Source organism: Mauremys reevesii, linkage group 6 (assembly GCF_016161935.1).
Source record: "Mauremys reevesii isolate NIE-2019 linkage group 6, ASM1616193v1, whole genome shotgun sequence".
NCBI lineage: Eukaryota > Metazoa > Chordata > Testudines > Geoemydidae > Mauremys > Mauremys reevesii.
The window spans coordinates 14,903,377-14,923,638 of NC_052628.1; the positions used below are offsets into that span (position 1 = coordinate 14,903,377).

The 20,262-nt window shown below is 43.9% G+C and overlaps 1 protein-coding gene across 2 annotated transcripts in view; it reads right to left on the reverse strand.

The window, feature by feature from the left end:
- DYM (dymeclin) overlaps positions 1-20,051 on the reverse strand; it is a 367,304-nt gene extending 347,253 nt beyond the window's left edge. Inside the window, exons 1-2 of one of the 2 annotated variants that reach the window (XM_039543377.1) lie at positions 19,852-20,051; positions 1,021-1,092 (exon numbers count right to left, since the gene is read on the reverse strand). The gene's annotated coding sequence lies outside the window, so the exon portion shown is untranslated. The remainder of the gene's footprint in view (positions 1-1,020; positions 1,093-19,851) is intronic. The other variant, XM_039543378.1, reaches the window with a different exon arrangement.
- Positions 20,052-20,262: the final 211 nt, after the last annotated feature.

Sequence of the window (20,262 nt, forward strand, 5' to 3'; positions counted from 1 at the left end):
TGTTCTAAGACTAAAAATGCAGGAGGGGAGTCGGAAAAAGGAACAGTGACCTGTTTCCGCCCGGTTTCGAACCAAGGATGTTTCACGTGTTAGGTGAACGTGATAACCACAACCCTACGGGGCTTTCATGTGTTAGGTGAACGTGATAACCACTACACTACGGGGCTTCTCTTTTTTTGCCACAGACTTTGCCGAATGCACAGGAACGTTTTCTCTAGCTACAGAAGCTACCTAATGCAACGTCTATATCTATGGCCTTCCTGCTCACAAAGCGGTCATGCCCCTGGCCCAAGGCTGACACAGCGCGTAGTGCATGTGACACAGCGACCTGGCTCGGGCAGGATCGCCAACGAGGCATGATATTTTTGCCATTAAGCAAACACAGCAATTCTTTCCTTGCCTGTGCCACTGAATGTCTCCATGCATCACGCTGTGCCCTATCAGTGCAGGAGGACTGCATGAGCTCGGAAAACATGTCCCCGCGAGGGCGGTTTTTTTCACCTTCTAATCTGCGATAACCACAGGGATGGAGATGATAGAGGGAACATAGAAACATTCTGGGGGGACTGCATGGTCACCTATGCTGCTGAGTTCGCCACACTGGCCAAACAGGAAATGAAATTCAAAAGTTCCCGGGGTTTTTCTTGTGTACCTGGCTAGTGCATCTGAGTTCAAAGTGCTGTCCAGAGGGGTCACAATGGAGCACTCTGGGATAGCTCCTGGAGGCCAATACTGTCGAATTGCGTCCACACTACCCCAAATTTGACCCGGCATTGTCGATTTCAGCGCTAATCCCCTCGTCGGGGAGGAGTACAGAAATCGATTTTAAGAGCCCTTTAAGTCAACAAAAATGGCTTCATCATGTGGACGGGTGCAGGGTTTAATCAATCCAACGCTGCTAAATTCTACCTAAACTTGTAGTGTAGACCAGGGCATAGTAAATTAATAAGTGCTAGCTTTAGTTAAAATGCAGAAGTTAATCAAAATTTCAGTTTATACATAATAAGAAGTGCTTCTTACCTTTGGAACTTGAAGATTTCCAGAATGAGCCAAACGGATGCTCTTTTCCTTTAAAGGAGGTAGATTAGAGCACTACAAAAAATGAGAAAATAAAAGATATCTCTATTATACTGTATATTCAGCATTAATCAAAGCAGTTATACTAAGACGTGAAAGTATTGATTCACTAAGTGAGCATATTGGTATTCTGAGAATTATACTTTATAGAGCACATTTCATCTGGAAACATTATGCAGTTAATGAATAACCATTCACTAGTGCATTCTATTTTATGATCATATAATCCTAATGCAAACCTTGCCATCAAGTTAGTGGCAGGTTGCAATACAAAGAATTCCCCAGGCAGCAGAAGGCCCAGAAGAGCATTCAGAGGTCTCAGTTCAGACATTCGTATTTTCTTTCACATTATCATACTCATCCAGTAGGACCATATTATCTCACTCAGAATTTCTTGTGATTATTCGTATTGCAATAGCATCTAGATGCCTTGATCAGGATCCATTGTGTTAGGTACTACACAAACATGGCCCCTATCCCGAACAGCTAACAAGAGTAGGTCTCACAGAATAGTCCAATTGACCGTCTTCATTTAAACTACTCAGGTGCATAGTTACATGTGTAAGTGCTCGCAGAATCAGGGCCTAAGTTTATAGTTCAGTGGCTCTCCCGAGTCTATTGCATAAAGTTTTAACTTCTTGCCTTTGCCTTCAAGCTTCTGTATAATTGTCCCTGCCTAGATAGCCAATCAAGTCTCATCACACCTTACGCATCCTTGAATCTTCTACTCCACCACCGAGGCCAGCTTCTACGCTCCATTTGTCTGCTTCTCACCATAACAATGCTTTATTCACATACACCCCCTAATATGGAATGCCCCTCATTGTGATCCATCCAGTAAAAACTCTCAAGATTCACTATTCCTACTATTCTCACAAGAAGACAGACTATTATTATTATTAACAAAAAAAATTCTAAATGAACCAAGACGAATAAATGCCTTAAGGACTGACTGCATGACCGTATTGCTGTAACTTCTGTCCTTCCTTAACCCAGCCCCTTTGTACACACCCCAACAGCCCTTTCTACACAGCCCAACTCACCATATTTTGAAGTTAGACTCTAAAATTCTTGACAAGCAGGGACCACATCGCTTTGTGTGATCGGTAAAGCATCTAGCCCACTTTGGGCGTGGTGTGACTTGTTTCATTATCCACAAGTTTTAGTTGCTGTTTTTCTTCCAGTTCTAACACATCTAGATTTTGGAAGTGAAGTCTCTGCAATGACTTACTCTAATTTTTAACTCACTTCGATGCAAGGAATACCAGTATCATTTATGCTGAACAATTTTACAGCCTGGCTCCTTTAAGAGTGAAATGAACTGTCAAGTGACGTGCACAACACAACCTAACAGTTTGCTGAGCTCCATAGGCATTAAAGACAAATAAAGTAGGGAGGAGAAGTTTACAACAGAAAGGGATCTTGGCCCTGTAAAGCTTTAACAAGAACACTAACTGTCAGCTGTAAAGCTGTACAATTCAGAGCTTCAGCTTATCTCAAACTAGATAGGCTACACTATTTGCTTTCTGCTCACTCCCACGTGCGGCAAACTGGGAAAAGAATGTGTCACAAAAATAACTAGAAGTCACAACCCATTGTCTATGGCAGCTCATCAGAGCTAAAGGAACGCCCCTCCCATCCCACATGTCCTTGATCCCACTGCTTTTCCAGCAAAGCTGTGAATGTCATAGTTCCCCTGAGCAGTGCTGTCTGTGGACTTGTCTGACACACTGAACTTGCGCAGTGCTCCAATCTTGCATTTAGATTGATTTAAATCATGATTTAAATAACTAGTCAGGAAGATTCGATTTAATGATGGATTTCTACATAAAAGGGCATTATTGTTGGTTGTTATAACCTTAATACGTATTCTTCACAACTCAGAGATAGATAAGACCCAAACTGGGTCTCTTTTATGGCCTGCTGCCTTTATAGGTTTTCCCTTCTAGTGAGAGAATGGTATAGTAGATCTCAAATCAATGAAGGCTACACTCAGAAAGACCTCAAGACTTCTGGAACATGATGCTCAAACAGTTTCACTTTTGTTTCTACTGCCTGTCCCTCCCTTCTCACATTTATCTCCAGACTTCTTCTCCTTGTGCAGATCTATTCTGCCCCTAACAATCTTCTACTCATTGAACTTTTTGAAACTTTTCACTTTTAGAGAGAGGTAAGGGATTGACTCTGTGTACACAAATTTGCAAAGGAACAATAGGGTTGAGGTCTTATTTCTCACCTCTATATGTTATTTATTTATTTTTAAACATTTTTACTGTTAACAAGCATGTTACCTCTGGAGACACAAATCCAGTTTGAGAACTACAAAACTAAGCATCTCTGATGGTATCTTCTAGACTTAAAACTGAGTCCCATTGGGTAGATAGAAAGATTAACCTAAATAATCTATATAGAAGCCCTTGGAACCCCATAAGATTGGGTCCCTAATCCATGAACTATTGGCATTCATTTACAAAACTTTTCTTAAACATTACGTGAATATATTGTCTCATACTACAGAATTAGAATTTATATTCCCTATTCCATTATGAGATAGTTTTAATTAAGATAAATTATAGCTCAAAGATATCTTTAGATAGTTTTTTTCCTCAAAAAGCATTTTATCAAAAAAATCCGATTTAAATAAAAAAATCTATTTTTTTTATTTATTTTTTTAAATATCACTGATTTTTATCCTCCCTGGCAACTGTCATGATTGTCTTGTCCACAGTTCAGTTTCTGTTCCTATTAATTCAATAGGCCTCCAGGGCCTTTTCCCATTTTACCTGAGCAACAGTTCAACTAATGCTTTGGCAGCACAGAATATTCCCATGCTCCATTAGCCCTTCGAATAAGCAGCCCCTTTCACCACAATATCTTGATGAGCTGAAAACTTCCTTGCTCTAAACCAGTGGTCACCAACCTGTCGATTGCGATCGACTGGTCAATCCTGGAGCCTCTACCAGTCAACTGCGATCTCCGCGGCGGGCAGTGCAGCGGGGTGCAGGCAGGCTGCCTGCCTGCCGTGGTCCCAGGCTGTTCCCAGAAGTAGCTGGCTGCTGGCACGTCTCTGCGGCCCCTCAGAAGAGGGGAAGGGGTGAGGCAGCACTGCGCACTGCCCCCTCCCGCAGCACCATCCCTGCAGCTCCCGTGGGCTGGGAACTGTCTCTGTGGCCCCTGGAGGGGAGAGGGCACTGGATCTGCTTGATAATGAGCCAAAGCAGTGCAGATCAACACACATTCATTTTCATTATCTGAGTCAGATGCCACTAGTAGAAAGTTGATTTTCTTTTTTGGTGGTTCGGGTTCTGAAGTTTCCACATTGAAGTGTTGCTCTTTTAACTCTTCTGAAAGCATGTTCCACACCTCCTCCCTCTCAGATTTTGGAAGGCACTTCAGATTCTTAAATCTTGGGTTGAGTGCTGTAGCTATGCTTAAAAATCTCACATTGGTACCTTTTTTGCATTTTGTCAAATCTGCAGTGAAAGTGTTCTTAAAATGAACATATGCTGGGTCATCATCCAAGACTGTTATAACATGAAATATATGGCAGAATATGGGTAAAACAGAGCAGGAGACATGCAATTCTCCACCAAGGAATTCAGTCACAAATTTAATTAACACTTTTTTTTTTTTAAACGAGCATCAACAGCATGGAAGCATGTCCTCTGGAATCATAGACTATTAGGGTTAGAAGGGACCTCAGGAGGTCATCTAGTCCAACCCCCTGCCCAAAGCAGGACCAATCCCCAGACAGATTTTTACCCCAGTTCCCTAAATTGCCCCCTCAAGGATTGAACTCACAACCCTGGATTTAGCAGGCCAATGCTTAAACCACTGAGCTATCCCTTCCCCCTAAGCATGAAGGGGCACATGAATGTTTAGCATATCGGGCATGTAAATACCTTGCAATGCCAGCTACAAAAGTGCCATGCGAACATCTGTTCTCACTTTCAGGTGACATTTTAAATAATAAGCGGGCAGCATTATCTCCCATAAATGTAAACAAACCTGTTTTTCTGAGTGATTGGCTGAACAAGTAGTAGGTCTGAGTGGCCTTGTAGGCTCTAAATTTTTATATTGGTTTGTTTTTGAGCGCATAAGAACAGTCACACTGGGTCAGATCAAAGGTCCATCCAGCACAGTATCCTGTCTACTGACAGTGGCCAATGCCAGGTGCCCCAGAGGTAGTGAACCTAACAGTTCACAGAGGGAATGCAGTTATGTAACAAAAAAATAAATAAATCTACATCTGTAAGATGCACTTTCATGACAATGAGATTACACTACAGTACTTGTATGAGATGAACTGAAAAATACTATTTCTTTTGTCATTTCTACAGTGCAAATATTTGTAATCAAATATAATAATATAAAGTGAGCACTGTACCTTTGTATTCTATGTTGTAATTGAAATCAATATATTTGAAAATGTAGAAAAACATCCAAAAATATTTAATAAATTACAATTGATATTCTACTGTTTAACAGTGTGATTAAATGTGCGCTTAATTTTTTTTAATAGTGCTTAATTTTTTTGAGTTAATTGCGTGAGTTAACTGCAATTAATTGACAACCCTAATTTAAATCTAGGTGTTCCATCCCCTAAGGACTGACTTTACAGTTTAGGGATATGGTACCCACCCATATAATAGTACTATGTCTCTTCACTGTTTCTTTTTGTTCAGTAACTGGAAAATAAAAATTTGAGGGCTATCACAATAATAGGGATGACATTTCAAATGCATTAATTTGTCCAATTCTCTTTTCTAGTGATTACTTTTTAAAAAAAATCTATTAAAATCATTATTGTTGGAAGCATTTCTTAACATCAGAATGTTTGCTTACTACTGTATGAAAATTCCATGGCAACTCTGTCCATCTCTTTCTTTACCTACTACACACATGTATCTAGAAATAAATTAAATTTCAAAACTCTAGCATTTCACTTTAAATTATGATTAAAATTGGCAGCTGCGTATGATGTAAATCATGCCAAACCAAGCACTTATTTGGCAATCCAGGCAGATTTACCCAGGTTAGAGCTGGCACTTTCCAGAAGAGACTCCCTTTGACACAAAAGCTGTAAGTATACTCATTTCAGCCTTATGGCCCCCCCTTTCCTCTCCCAAAGAACTTGCCTACTGGCCACAATATACTTCCACAAAGGAAATCTCAACTGTGGTATCTGCAGTGCCTTGTAGGTATGCTTTGTAGGGTATTAGGCCTGGTCTACACTATGGGGTTAGGTCAAATTTAGCCACATTAGGTAGATTTAAAAATGAATGCGTCCACACAACCAACCCAGTTCCGTCGACCTAAAGGGCTCTTAAAATCAACTTCTGTACTCCTCCCCAACGAGGGGATTAGTGCTGAAATCGACAACGCTGTGTCGAATTTGGGGTAGTGCAGACGCAAATCGACGGTATTGGCTTCTGGGAGCTATCCCAGAGTGCTCCATCATGACCGCTCCGGACAGCACTTTGAACTCTGGTGCACTAGCCTGGTACACAGGAAAAGCCCTGGGAACTTTTGAATTTCATTTCCTGTTTGGCCAGTGTGGTGAACTCAGCAGCACAGGTGACCATGCAGTCCCCCCAGAATCGTAGAACGTTTCTATGCTCCCCCTATCATCTCTGTCCCTGAGGTTATTGCAGATTAGAAGGTGAAAGAAAACACACTCACAAGGACATGTTTTCCGAGCTCATGCAGTCCTCCTGCACTGACAGGGCATAGCTTAATGCATGGAGGCATTCAGTGTCAGAGGCCAGGAAAGAATTAAGTGAGTGCGAAGAGCGGAGGCAGGACATGATGCTGAGGCTAATGGGGGAGCAAATGGACATGATGAAGCGTCTGTTGGAGCTGCAGGAAACCCAACAAGAGCACAAACCCCAACTGCATCCACTGTATAACCGCCTAACCTCCTCCCCACGTTCCATAGCCTCCTTACCCAGATGCCCAAGAATGCGGGGGGGGGGGGAGGGGGGGTCCTTTGGGCACCCTGCCACTCTGCTGCAGAGGATGGCCCAAGCAACAGAAGGCTGTCATTCAAACAGTTTGATTTTTAGTGTGGCTACAATAAGCAATGTGGCCTTGTCTTTCCCTCCTCCCGCATCCCACCCAGGCTACCTTGTCCGTTATCTCTCTCTTTTTTTTTTTAATTAATAAAGAAAGAATGCATGGTTTCAAAACAATAGTTACTTTATTTTGAAGCGGGGAGGGTGGTTGGCTTAAAGGGAATTAAAATCAACAAAGCGGGCGGGTTTGCATCAAGGAGAAACACACACAACTGTCACACTGAAGCCTGGCCAGTCATGGAACTGGTTTTCAAAGCCTCTCTAATGCGCAGCGCACCTAGCTGTGCTCTTCTAATCGCCTTGGTGTCTGGCGTGAAATGATTGTCTGCCGTTGCTTTCAAGGAGGGAGGGAGGGAGGGAGAGAGGGGAGAGTGACAACATGTACCCAAAACCACCCACGACAATGTTTTTGCCCCATCAGGCATTGGGAGCTAACCCAGAATTCCAATGGGCAGCAGAGACTGCGGGAACTGTAGGATAGCTACCCACAATGCACCGCTCCGTAAATCGATGCTAGCCACGGTAGTGAGGCCACACTCCGACGACTTAGTGAGGACATACGCAATCGACTGTATACAATAGATTTCTAAAAATCGACTTCTATAAAATCAACCTAATTTCGTAGTGTAGACATACCCCTAGATAGTCATTACGTTTGATATGGTTATAATCTTTTTGCATAGATCAAGTGTTAGAGAGGCAATTATTTTGGCTGCTGTAATCTGGCCACACGTGAGTGTTATGCAGACTCTAAAATAGAGCTAAGTGTCACTAGTTTAAACATAGCTAGAAATCTGTACACTGTATAAAACTGCATACAGCACAGAACAAAAGTAGTCCAACTTTGTTTAGCTTTTTTTACATTCATATAAATTACCTTGTACTTCACATTAGGATTTATGTCTGTATTTTACCCTCAAGCTATACCACCAGAGTCAGCTGCTCCCACCACTTGCTCTAAATGAAAATAACTTTGCCAACCAGTTTAATCACTGCAAGGTACAAATAGGTTTCCTATTTTGAATAGCATTTTCAGGCTCTGAAAAATGAGGATGATCTGCTTTATCCACCCTTTTGGATAACAGGCCATCAGACACCAAATAAGATTTCTCAGATTTTAAATATAATATGTCATCGTATCTGCTTTATATAAATAGCCTTGCCATTTTGTTTTTATGATGCCTAAAGATGAATTTGCAAGCCCAACTCTCAGTCATAAAAGTATTAAAAACACATTGAGATTGAGCACAGCTGTCAAAAAATTCTAAGTTAATATAAACTGATATTTGCTAAAGAAAACTTCTGTTGCACTGAAACTCACAATATATGAACACCAAATACTGCAAGTAGTAAAACATTTTAGACAGCCAGGGTCAAGCCTCTCAGCACTAATCTAAAGTTTCCAAGGAGGTTTGCGCCTCATTTTTCTCCCCACCGCTAGAAGGAAAAAAAAGAGATCAGACAGTACGTTTCTCCAGTACCAAGAACTGTCCAGTAGCAGAACCACAGAGGGAGCAGGGGGAGAGACACAAGCGGATTGAGCTCTCATGTGATCACGGGAAAGGTTTAAACATACACAAGGCTAGGCCTGTGCTCTCCACAACCAACTAAGAGGTTGGGATGAAGGGTTCTAAAAAGAGTTCCTCAGGGTCTAACTCACACAGTGAGAGTTTTAAAATGTATTAAATATTTCCTAGTTCTGTGCAATCTATCTATTCCTACAAATGCCTAAAGCGATTACTGCCACTGCCTAGAACTAGCATGTTACCCCATATTGTATGTAGTGAAAGAAACTAGTTGTAGGCCCAAAATTTATATGGCAGAATCAGGACCTTGCTGCACTAGGCACTAAAGAGATGCATAATGAAAAGACAGTGCTTGACTTACAATCTAATATAAGATATAAAACATAATATGAATGAGTTAATTAATTTTAATTAGAATATTTTTAAATTTTTAATATTTCCCAGCCTAACTGTGAACCCAAGAACAACATGCTAGAGTAAGGAAACTAGAGAGTGAAAGTGACTAGGAAACGTCAATGACAATTACCAGTTTTGTTTCACTGTAGAGGCTGAGTTTTTTATTTATTTCCTGAGCACCAGAAGTGCCCTCTGCTCTATTAAATGCAAAAAGAAAAACAGCAAGAACTGTAAACCACTCCACCGCAAATGAAGCATAATTAGTAAGGGCTGTGATAAGGAACACAAAATATATACACACAGACAACTCTCTTAAAGATCCCATTCTAGACTGCATATAAAAAGATCATAGATGCAACCTGCAGCATTGAGGAGAATCCCTTATGATTCCAACAAGAAGACACTAGGGAAATTTCTTAGTGACTATTCTCATAATAAACCGCTACAAACAACAGATATTAACAGCACAGGGCCCAGACTTCACAAGCATACAGACAAAAAGTGACAGACAGAGATGACCACAGCATGACTATTTAACCATGCATTAGAAGTCATGGTCTTCCCAGTTTTGGCTGCTACAACACAACACATATGGGGCTAGCAAGCCCAATCCTTTTAAAGAAGAAGGAAGACTCAGTGAACAGCAAGGCTAAGTCTGAGCATTTTATCAGTGTATTGGGAACTCTCCACAGAGATAGTGCTGAGAGTTACTGCAGTACACCCTGCACTTGCATTCCAAAGCAGCAAAGCAAGCCAATGGACATGTGCAACAGTATGGTAATAGTGGTACCATGAAAATATATGTTACTGATGGTTCCATTAAGTCAGAATACTACAGTGCGTGTCTCAAACACCTATGTGCACCACACTAAATCTGGGCAAAATTTCCTGCATTCTCTCCTATGACACTTTGAAAAAGTAAAGAGAATAAGGAAGAAAGGGGAAGGATGGTTCCAGTGGTTACAGAGCTCATCTGGGAATACTGGGGCCCAAACAGGTCGCACAGGAGTGACTGTGATCATGGGATCAACTTCCCATAATGCATTGTTAACCATCCCCTAATTTTAAATATTTATATACATAAACTTATATATAATGTTTGGACCTTTTTTTCTAAACCCACAAACCTGCCTGGCCCTCCTCACTGCCTGCCATCTCACACATGGAGCCTGCATGGCTCTGAACTGTTGTCGTGAGCATTGCAAGCCCAAGGTGCATGATCCTCTAGTATTTGCAGAGCAACAAGCATAGAAGTGGAGTGTGACATTATACTCTATGTTCTTTATGAAAATATGCTTATGATATAGATAGGACATAGCTAAGATATACTTTATGGAAGATCATTGATAAAGTTATGACCTACTGAATGTGTTTATCCAATTTGTATGCATGTATCATTTTTGTATCTGAAGCTGGGAATATTGATCATGTCTCTGCATTTCAAATATGCTAGGTTGGATGAGGCCAGACAATGTGAGTGGCTCACTGAGGAAATGCACACAAGCATAGGGCTTATCCCAGGAACTGTGTGCAATAGAAACTTCTCAGAGATAGCTCTACACAATGGGAACTGTTTGACTCAAGTCACAGCAAAAGAACCTTCCAGCAAGTGGGGGGAAGATATAAAAGGGGGACAATGACATGAGGGGGTCTCACTCTGGGAAGATGGACACTTCAGCTCAGACCAGCATACTGAGAACGAGAAGGATCTGATATTATCAACCATTAAAGAATAATCCAGGTGTGTATAGTATATCTTGTGTCTACATATGCAGACATAGGCCTTTTCCTCACTGCTAAAAACCTAATGAGAACACCACAAGACAAGTTAAGTTTTAACTGTGAGGACAAAGCTCAAGAAAATATCTCAAAAATTAAATGAGAGAGCAATGAGGTAACGTGAGCATCATGGCTCTGAGTGTAATTTTTGTGGTGATACACACACATATGGAGCAAAAAGGTAACAGTGACAAAAATGGAAGTCTGTATAAAGCACAATGTAGATTTTTCTGCCTATGAGCTTGCTTTCAAAAGGGGAATTCATATGTATTTCACATAACATTTATAATGCTTTTCACTACTCTCAATATTTTGTGTGCATTCAGTGTTTCTTTACTAATAGATTGTATGACCTACTATGCAGTCGAAAGGGACTAATAAAGATTTCTTTTTAAATGCTCAGACTTTCATTCAGGGTTTTTCATGCAATAGCCATGAAATTCCACTTGCAAAGTGTTTTAAACAGTCCTGAAAAGATAAGGAATGTGGGCTTGGTCCTCTCTACTCCAAAAATGTGTTTGGTATCAAGTGTTGTCTAATAAGTACTGTGAGGATGTTGACTAAGCATCTTGTCATACAGCTAAAATGTGACATATGATTTCTTGAGTAACAGACATCATGCACGCAAGGCTGTGACACTGTGACCCTGAACCCCTTAATTAAGGGTTGTCATATGATTATGAGATGTGATGCACAAATGCATGCTTTTGCTTTTTAAAGGTTTTTCATGCCTGTTATCATCATGATACATAAATGTGTGTAACATGGGTTTATGTATTTCAGATTCTTCAGAATTTCAGAAAACTGATTTTTCAAAAACACCTTGACTAGGAAAGGAACTAGGAAACATCAGTATGGCAGATAAGGTGGGCAAGAAGAGGGTTTTTATATATATTCTGTTGATTTCTCAATATATTAAACAGTGTCTGCAAACACTGCTACTTGTGCCTTTTTTAAAATTCTCATTCTTGTGCTGTATCCTGAGTTACTATGATTTCACTTTGTTAAAATGTTACAGGTGATCTCCTTATTTCAAATGAAATGTGATTTCCATGGATCAAATGCTGCCAGACTTTGTAAACCAGAAATACTTTGAACTTATGCACAGAGCTCAAATTTATTTATGTAGCCCTTGTGATTGGCCTATGACTGACGCTGCATTGGGGAGTTTGTTGAGTTCGGCTTTCCCTGCGTATGTGTCTGCAATTTTCATGTTATACCTACAAAATAAACTGATTATTATATGTATAGATATTTGATGTTTGCAATGTTGTGAATGTTAACAGTGTGTAATGTTCTCTTCTGTGATCAATACTCAGTGAAATCTTTTGAGGAAAAAATTGCACAGGTATTGCCATATAAAAGGAGTAGCACATATCCAGAAGGAATGAATAAAGCAGGAAGACTTAACCTGTGTCGATTTGCTGCCAACTTTTCTTTGGAAGGTAAGCAATTCTTTTCCTCAAAATACACAGAACACAATGGAATCTTCAGCATATATATGATGGTCCTGATCTCCCAACACTGGGATTACTTGAAGTGTTAAATTTACCTTCACTGGGACCAGGATTAATTTTCTTCACATTTCCAAGAAAAACTCCTTTGCCTACTGCAACAGGGCCTCTTGGTCCCGCTTCTGTCTCACTATACAAACTATGCATTGATCCTTGTTCTGGTTCAACACCCTGTGCAGTTTATTTATAATTAAGTCCCACCTACAGCTGCCAGCTATCCAGTTTTCTACCACAACAGCTGGTCAAAAACGGACCCTGGCGGCTCTGGTCAGCAACGTTGACTGGGCCAGTAAAAGTCCAGTCGGCAGCGCAGCATGGCTAAGGCAGGCTCCCTGCCTTCTGTGGCTCCGCATGCCTCCCAGAAGGAGTGTCATGTCCCTCCCTTCTAGCTCCTAGGCAGCCAGGTGGTTCTGTGCACTGCTCTGCCCCTTCGGCAATCACTGGCTCCGAAGCTCCCAAGCAACCGTGGCCAATGGGAGCTGCAGGGGAGGCGCCTGTGGATGAAGCAGCGTGCAGAGATGTCTGGCCGCACAGGAGCCGGAGTGGGGACATGCTGCTGCTTCTGGAAGCCGCCTGAGGTATGCACTGCCCCGAGACTGCACCCCTCACCCTCTCCTGCACCCCAACCCCTTGTCCCCAGCCCTGATCCTCCTCCCGCCCTCTGAACCCCTCAGCCCTAGCCTGGAGCACCCTCCTGCATTCTAAACCCCTCTTCTCCAGCTCCACCCCAGAGCCTGCACCCCCACACACATCCCACCCCCTGCCCCAGCCCAGAGCCCCCTCCTTCACCTTGAACCCCCTCGTTTCTGGCCTCACCCCAGAACTCGCTCCCCTAGTCCAGAGCCTGTACCCCCTTCTGCACCCCAATGAAAATTCGAGCGAGTGCGGGGGGGGGGGGGAAGGGGCCCAGCAAGGGTGGGGCCTCAGAGGAGGGGCAGGGCAAGGGTGTTTGGTTCTGTGAGAGTAGAAAGTTGGTAACCCTAGTCCTACCACCTTCACAGCATACCTAGCACCTTTACAAGCAAGGGGAGAGCAATCTCTCTCTCCTTCTCACTGCCTGCTTTGCCCCCTTTTCAACTCCTTCCTGTGCCTATTTGTGGGCTCTGGCTAATGGCTTAACTAGCCTTTCTGGCCTGCCCCACCCACTAATTAGGCACAGGTCTGCCTCATATGCCTGATTGGAGGTGCTAGGAATAGAGTGCCGACTCAGGGTTTCTTACCTAGCACTCTGTCGTACCTACATATGTAGGTACTGTAATAATATATTTCTCAGTTATATGACAAAAGAGTATGAAATATAAATATTACCAAAAAACCCTAAATTTTATATTTCTTAAGTATGTTATCCAGTGTATCCTACAAACAACAGTCCATAAATGTTCACTGAGCAATGAGTTCTCATTTAAATTTTTTATATCTACTCATAGTCATATATTGAAATGCCACCCACTCACCCCTTACCAAAGGCAGGACGACCCATTCAGTATTCAGATATCTTGGATATGCATATGCCTTATAATGAATCTATGACTTTGAAAATATCTGATAATTGCTTAAGCACAGCAGGTGATGTCATCATCACATCTTCATCTTCTCTGATTATCAGAGGGGGCACTTTTTTATTCTGCCAAAGGAAGAAAGGTTGTCATTGTGCACACCATAAAACAAGCCCTACAACTCTTTGAACAGTATCATGAGAGTCCACGGGGTGGACATCAAGGAATAGTCCAAACGGCAATGCCCATGAACACAAGATACTATTGGCCTGAGATGACAAAAGACATCGCCGATTGGGTCTGTACCAGAATAAAACTAAATCCTGGAATATTTACTTTGTATTTTAAATTCAAGTTTTACATTTACATTGCAAAAACAGTAATTATACATTTGCTGCAAAATGTACAATCCTTTCCCTTGCAATAATATTTTCATACAAGAATTTTAATGTCATCCAATTATTCCATCTAAACTAGGTTTCGCGATGTCTGAATTTCCTTTTTACCTTCCTTCCTTCCTGTGTCAAAGTATTACAAATGTTCTTAGTGTGGACTCCATATACATGATATCAAGTCTCATTCTCTTCCCTTAAAAACTGTTAAGAAATCTTATAAATAGAGAGTCAAACATAATTGCTTATCATTATCCATTTTTACCACTGCTACACAATGAGGCCTTTAATTCCCAATGAATGCAATGCATGAGAGCGGCACAACAGAGTGCAACAATGAGCTCTATTGCTCCTTGCACTGCCATATTTCTGCAGGTTTATTATGATATAATTTTTCTTATAAGTATTCCTGTATTACTTTTTTGGTCTCTTTTTAGCCACCAAACCTGTCCAAAGGAAGGTTTATGGCATAACTTTTTTCTTTCAGTATAACCTAGAAATTTGCAAAAAATTGGGAATACAATGTCGCTTCACCAGCCCATACCACCCACAAACCACTGGATTGGCTGAAAACACAAACAAATCCATCGAAAGGTAACTTTAGGGCTGGGAAAATTACAGTATTAATAGCAAGGAGAATGCACTAGGACATGAAGAGAGCGACGCACCCCACACACAGGGAGTAGGCTTCATGATGTCCAAACAGGCACAGAGAGCACTGATTGGTTGGGAGGCACATGGTCCCAGGATCATCACAGCATCCTTCAGAACTAAAATGAAGAGGATTAAGATGAATGTTGTTCAGTGCTACGCTCCAACCAATGACAGTGAAGAGGAGGACAAAGACTACTTTTACAACAGACTCCAGAAAATATTAGAGACTCTCCCAGACAAAGACATTACAATCCTTATGGGAGACTTTAATGCCAAAATTGGACCTGATAACACAGGATACGAACAAGTCATGGGGACCCACGCTCTGGGAGAGATGAGTGAGAATGGAGAGAGATTTGTGGATCTGTGTGCACTTAACAACCTGGTCATAGGAGGCAGCATCTTTCCTCACAAGCGGATCCACAAGAGTACCTGGGTATCGCCAGCAGGCATGACAGAAAACCAGATCGACCATGTCTGCATTAGCAAGAAGTTCAGAAGATCCTTGCAGGGCGTTAGAGTTAGAAGAGGAGCAGACGTGGCGTCCGACCATCACTTAGTGGTGGCCAGATTGAAGCTGAAGCTGAAGAAGAACTGGATAGACGCGTCAGACAGAAGAGCGAAGTACAACGTCAACCTTCTGAAGGACCATAAGACCAAGGAAGATTTTGGATTGGCGCTGAAGAATAAGTTTTCAGTACTACAGGATCGGTCTGAGGAAGAGGAAGACAGTGTACTCAACAGATGGCAGAAAGTGAGAGACACACTTAGGTCAGCATGCCAGGAAGTGCTTGGAATTAAGAAACACCAGCAGAAAGAGTGGATCACAGCAGAGTCCTTGACAAAGATAGAAGACAGAAAGAAGAAGAAGGCAGCAGTCAACAACAGCAGGACTAGAGCAGCAAAGGCCAAAGCTCAAAAGAGTATGCTGAAGCCCACAGAGCAGTGAAGAGGAATATTAGGAAGGACAAGAGAGATTATGTGGATGGACTGGCAGCAGAAGCAGAGCAGGCAGCATACAGCGGTAACATGAAACAGCTGTGCGATACTACCAAGCGACTGTCTGGAAAGTTCAGCAAGCCAGAACGTCCCGTTAAAGACAAGCAGGGAAAGTCTATAACAGGAATAGAACTACAGATGAACAGATGGGCGGAGCACTTTGAGGAACTCCTGAACAGACCAGCACCACCAAATCCACCAGACATCGACCCAGCCAATGAGGACCTCCCAATCAATTGCGATAAACCAACCAGAGACGAGATCAGAAAAGCCATCACCATGATGAAGAACAGGAAGGCGGCTGGACCTGACGATATCCCAGCAGAGGCCCTGAAAGCAGACCTGGATGCTTCAGTGGAAATGCTGTACCCCTCTTTGAGAAGATATGGGAAGAAGAAGTGATTCGGCTGACTGGAAAGAGGGATATCTCATCAAAATCCCCAAGAAAGGAGACCTCAGCAACTGTGCCAACTATAGAGGAATCACACTCCTGTCGGTGCCAGGAAGGTCTTCAACCGAGTCCTCTTAGAGAGAATGAAGGATGCCGTCGATCCACAGCTACGAGATGAACAGGCAGGTTTCGGCAGAACAGATCATGCGGACCAGATAGCAACGCTCCGCATCATAGTCGAGCAGTCTATGGAGTGGAACTCCTCGTTGTACATCAACTTTGTTGACTATGAGAAAGCATTCGATGGCGTGGATCGAGAGACCCTCTGGAAGCTCCTTCGCACTATGGCATCCCAGCAAAGGTGGTCAACCTGATCAAGAATTCATCTGACGGCATACACTGTAGAGTGATCCACGGAGGGCAGCTCACAAACAGCTTCCAGGTGCGAACGAGTCAGACAAGGATGCTTGTTGTCACCACTTCTCTTTCTTCGTCATCGATTGGATTATGAAGACATCCACTTACAAGCGTAGGAATGGAATCCAATGGTCATTGTGGACCCAGCTTGATGACCAGGACTTTGCCGACGACCTTGCACTCCTTTCGCACAGTAAACAGCAGATGCAAGAGAAGACCAACGTAGTGGCAGCCACGTCATCACAGGTTGGCCTCAACATCCACAAGGATAAGACCAAGATCCTTAGGATCAATTCCATCAGCAACGACCCAGTCACACTGAATGGAAGCCCCCTGGAAGAAGTGCAGTCCTTCACCTACCTAGTTAGCATCATCGACCAGCAGGGTGGCACAGACGCAGACATCAAAGTAAGGATTGGTAAGGCAAGAGCAGCCTTCTTACAGCTCAAGAACATCTGGAGCTCCAGAGAGCTGTCTTTGGCAATAAAGATTCGACTGTTCAACTCCAACGTGAAATCAGTCTTACTGTATGGAGCTGAAACCTGGAGGACAACCAAAACAACCACCAGGAAGATCCAGACCTTCATTAATAGCTGCCTCAGAAGGATTCTCCAGATCCGCTGGCCAGACACCATCAGTAACATCCACCTCTTGGAGAGGACCCATCAACTCCCAGCAGAGGAAGAAATTAGAAGGAGAAGGTGGGGCTGGATAGGACATACACTACGCAAGCAGCCAACCAACATCACCAGACAGGCACTGCAGTGGAACCCCCAAGGCAAGCGGAAAAGAGGCCGCCCAAGAAATACCTGGCGACGCGACCTTCAGGTTGATAGCAAAAAAATGGGCTATACCTGGAACCAGCTAGAGCGAATGGCCCAGGATAGAAGACTATGGAGATCTGTGGTTGGCGGCCCATACCCCGGTTGGGGTGACGGGCATGAATGAATGATGAATGAGTTGTGTCCACATTTACAATGGAGATTTCACAATGGTAACAAATTGTGACAAGGCATCAATCATCCATAAATGTTTGCTACCTCTGAACTTTCTCATGCTGTGCCCTGTCACACTCATAGCAAATTGGGCCAGAGGTACTTCCCTCGATCACACTTTGCTACCCCTGGATCAGAGGAGGGGAAAGTTGAGAGGAGAAACTGGAGGCACGCAAGGTGATGTGACTTGCCCAAGGTTACACACCAAGTCAGTGAAAATCCTGGCTCTCAGTTCCCTGTACTTTTCTGCAGAATCCCAAGTTATAAACTTTCTGGATTCCCCTTGCAAATTCTCCAAAGGCCTCTCTGGTATACTCCCCCGCTGTATTTCCAGCAGCAGCAGCTATTACCTGGCAGGTTCATCAAATGAAACTCTCATCTTTCCAAATGTCATCTTGTGTGTATTTCATTTTGTGCTGAGTGAGAGAAGCCAGATGAAAGTAGGGAGTGTGACTGGGCCAGATATGTGCGAGCTGAGCTAAAAGCTCTGGGAATGATAGAGAGATCTGTGTGATACTTGTTTATATCACATTCTGTCAGCTGCAGTATTATGCTCCTAATGTAAATAGCAGGATAGGTTTATTTTGCTAGGCTGCTTCACTGGCTCATTTGTGTGTTCATGGGAGAAGCCTGAACCTCTAAAGAGCTATTCATCTCACCGAAAACACCACGTCAGTTTTTCAAAAGAACTCTTTGCCTCCCCACTAGGTTTGTCTGAGTTTGAGATCCTCAGTAGTAACAGTTATTATCCTGTCATGTTTTATACAGATCATCAGCACTTTACAAACTGCAAGCTCAGTTATGGCTCTAAAGCTTGAGCAATGGGGTGGAGGAGGAGAAGGTAGTACATCTTCAAGCAGTGGTGGTAGGAGGCATGTTTGTGCTGGTGGAAGCCAGGGGAAGCCCTGGGGCCACCAGGAGTACAGTGGAGTGAGGGTTGCCCTCACCAGTATAGAATAGATGTAGCAGCATACACTCCACACAGTGCATGGCTCCTCTGGGGTGCTCAGTACAGCTGGCAGTGCCTTCTGCCCCTACCAGTCTGCCATCAGTGTATTTAGGCAGCAGTAACATTATGGCTTCCACATGCATGGGACTGTTTGGGAGAGGGAAAGGACTTTTTGGCCCTCTTCTCATGACCACCACCGCCAATGCCTCTGTGTGATGGCAGCCATATTTTGACCTGTAATAAATAGACAGGAACTGCTTCTGCCAGGAAAAATTTCAGGTGAGCATAGATGGCGCTCAGTAATGGAAAGTGGAAATCCAAAATATTCCTCTCTCCCCTTTCTACCCAGCCCCTGGAGAATAAAATATAGCTGCATGGAGACAAACCCATGTGGCTCATCTTTACCATACTGACTTCAAAATCTCTTTCTGAACGACCTTTTCATTTCTAATGAGACATTACCCCAGGAGCTTGCTGGAATCTACACTCCCTTTGATCAGAAACCTTTCTCAGTCAAGGCAACAGGACAAGTGCATTGCTGCCTGCTGAGTTGATGAACTATAATGGTCAGAGATCGCACAAGCACAGAAGTGTACTGAAGGCGAACCCTAACGAAATTAAGAGTTTAAATTATCCATGTGTCCCGCGTCCCACTACAATGAATCCAGGCAGGCTTGTTTGGAAGCTGAACACTTTATGCTTCCATCCCACACCACTGCCAAGTTTTAGCAAATTAGGACAAGCCAGCACATAAGAACCACCATATGTATCAGAAACTGTGAATGGTGGTAACCTCCACTACCCCTCCCTACTACAGGTAGCAAACTCCTGCAGCGAGCCGTTTCACACGCCCTACACAGGGTGAGAAACTGCTACCTGCAGGCATTAGCTCCACCAGAGCACACTGCTACAGGGAGCAGATTCTGACTCTACCGCCCGGCGCTACACTTCTCCCTCCACCTGCCACCCCCCATCGCCCGCCCCAACCCCTCCCAACACCCAGTCCTACTCCCCCCGCCCCTCCCAAACCGCCATCGCCCGGGCAGCAGCGACCCCCGCCCAGACACAACCAACCGCCAGCCCCGCGGCTCGAGCCCCAGCCAACCGCAAGCCTCCCCTCCAGGCACCACCCCCTCTCCCCAGAGATGCTCAGCCCCGCACCGTGGGAGGGGGGAAGGGGGCGGAGACTCACCCGGCTCCTGCTCCCGCGGGAGGGGGTGAGGGGCAGCGGCTGTCGCTCCCCTCCCCGCGCGGCTGGCGGGCTGACGGGCGGGCTCGCTCTCCGGACACCCCACACACCCCTTGGCTCTGCCGGGATCAGGCCGCGTCCATCTTTCCACGTCGTCACCGCCGCAGCTTCCCCTCCCCCGGCTGCGTCCGTCCGCGGCCAACGACCGGCGAGGAGGAGCATGCTGGGAAATGTAGTTCTCTGGGGGACTGTACGTGGGAGCCGGAGGCGCAAGCTGCGCATCTCCTGCAGAGCGCGTCCCCGGACGGGGAGGGGCCGGGACCCGCCCCGGGTAGTGCCCGCAGCGGGGGGGGAAATCTACCCCCGTTACCATTCACTGGAGGGCAAGAGAGGGGCTTGTGAGTTTTCTTTATG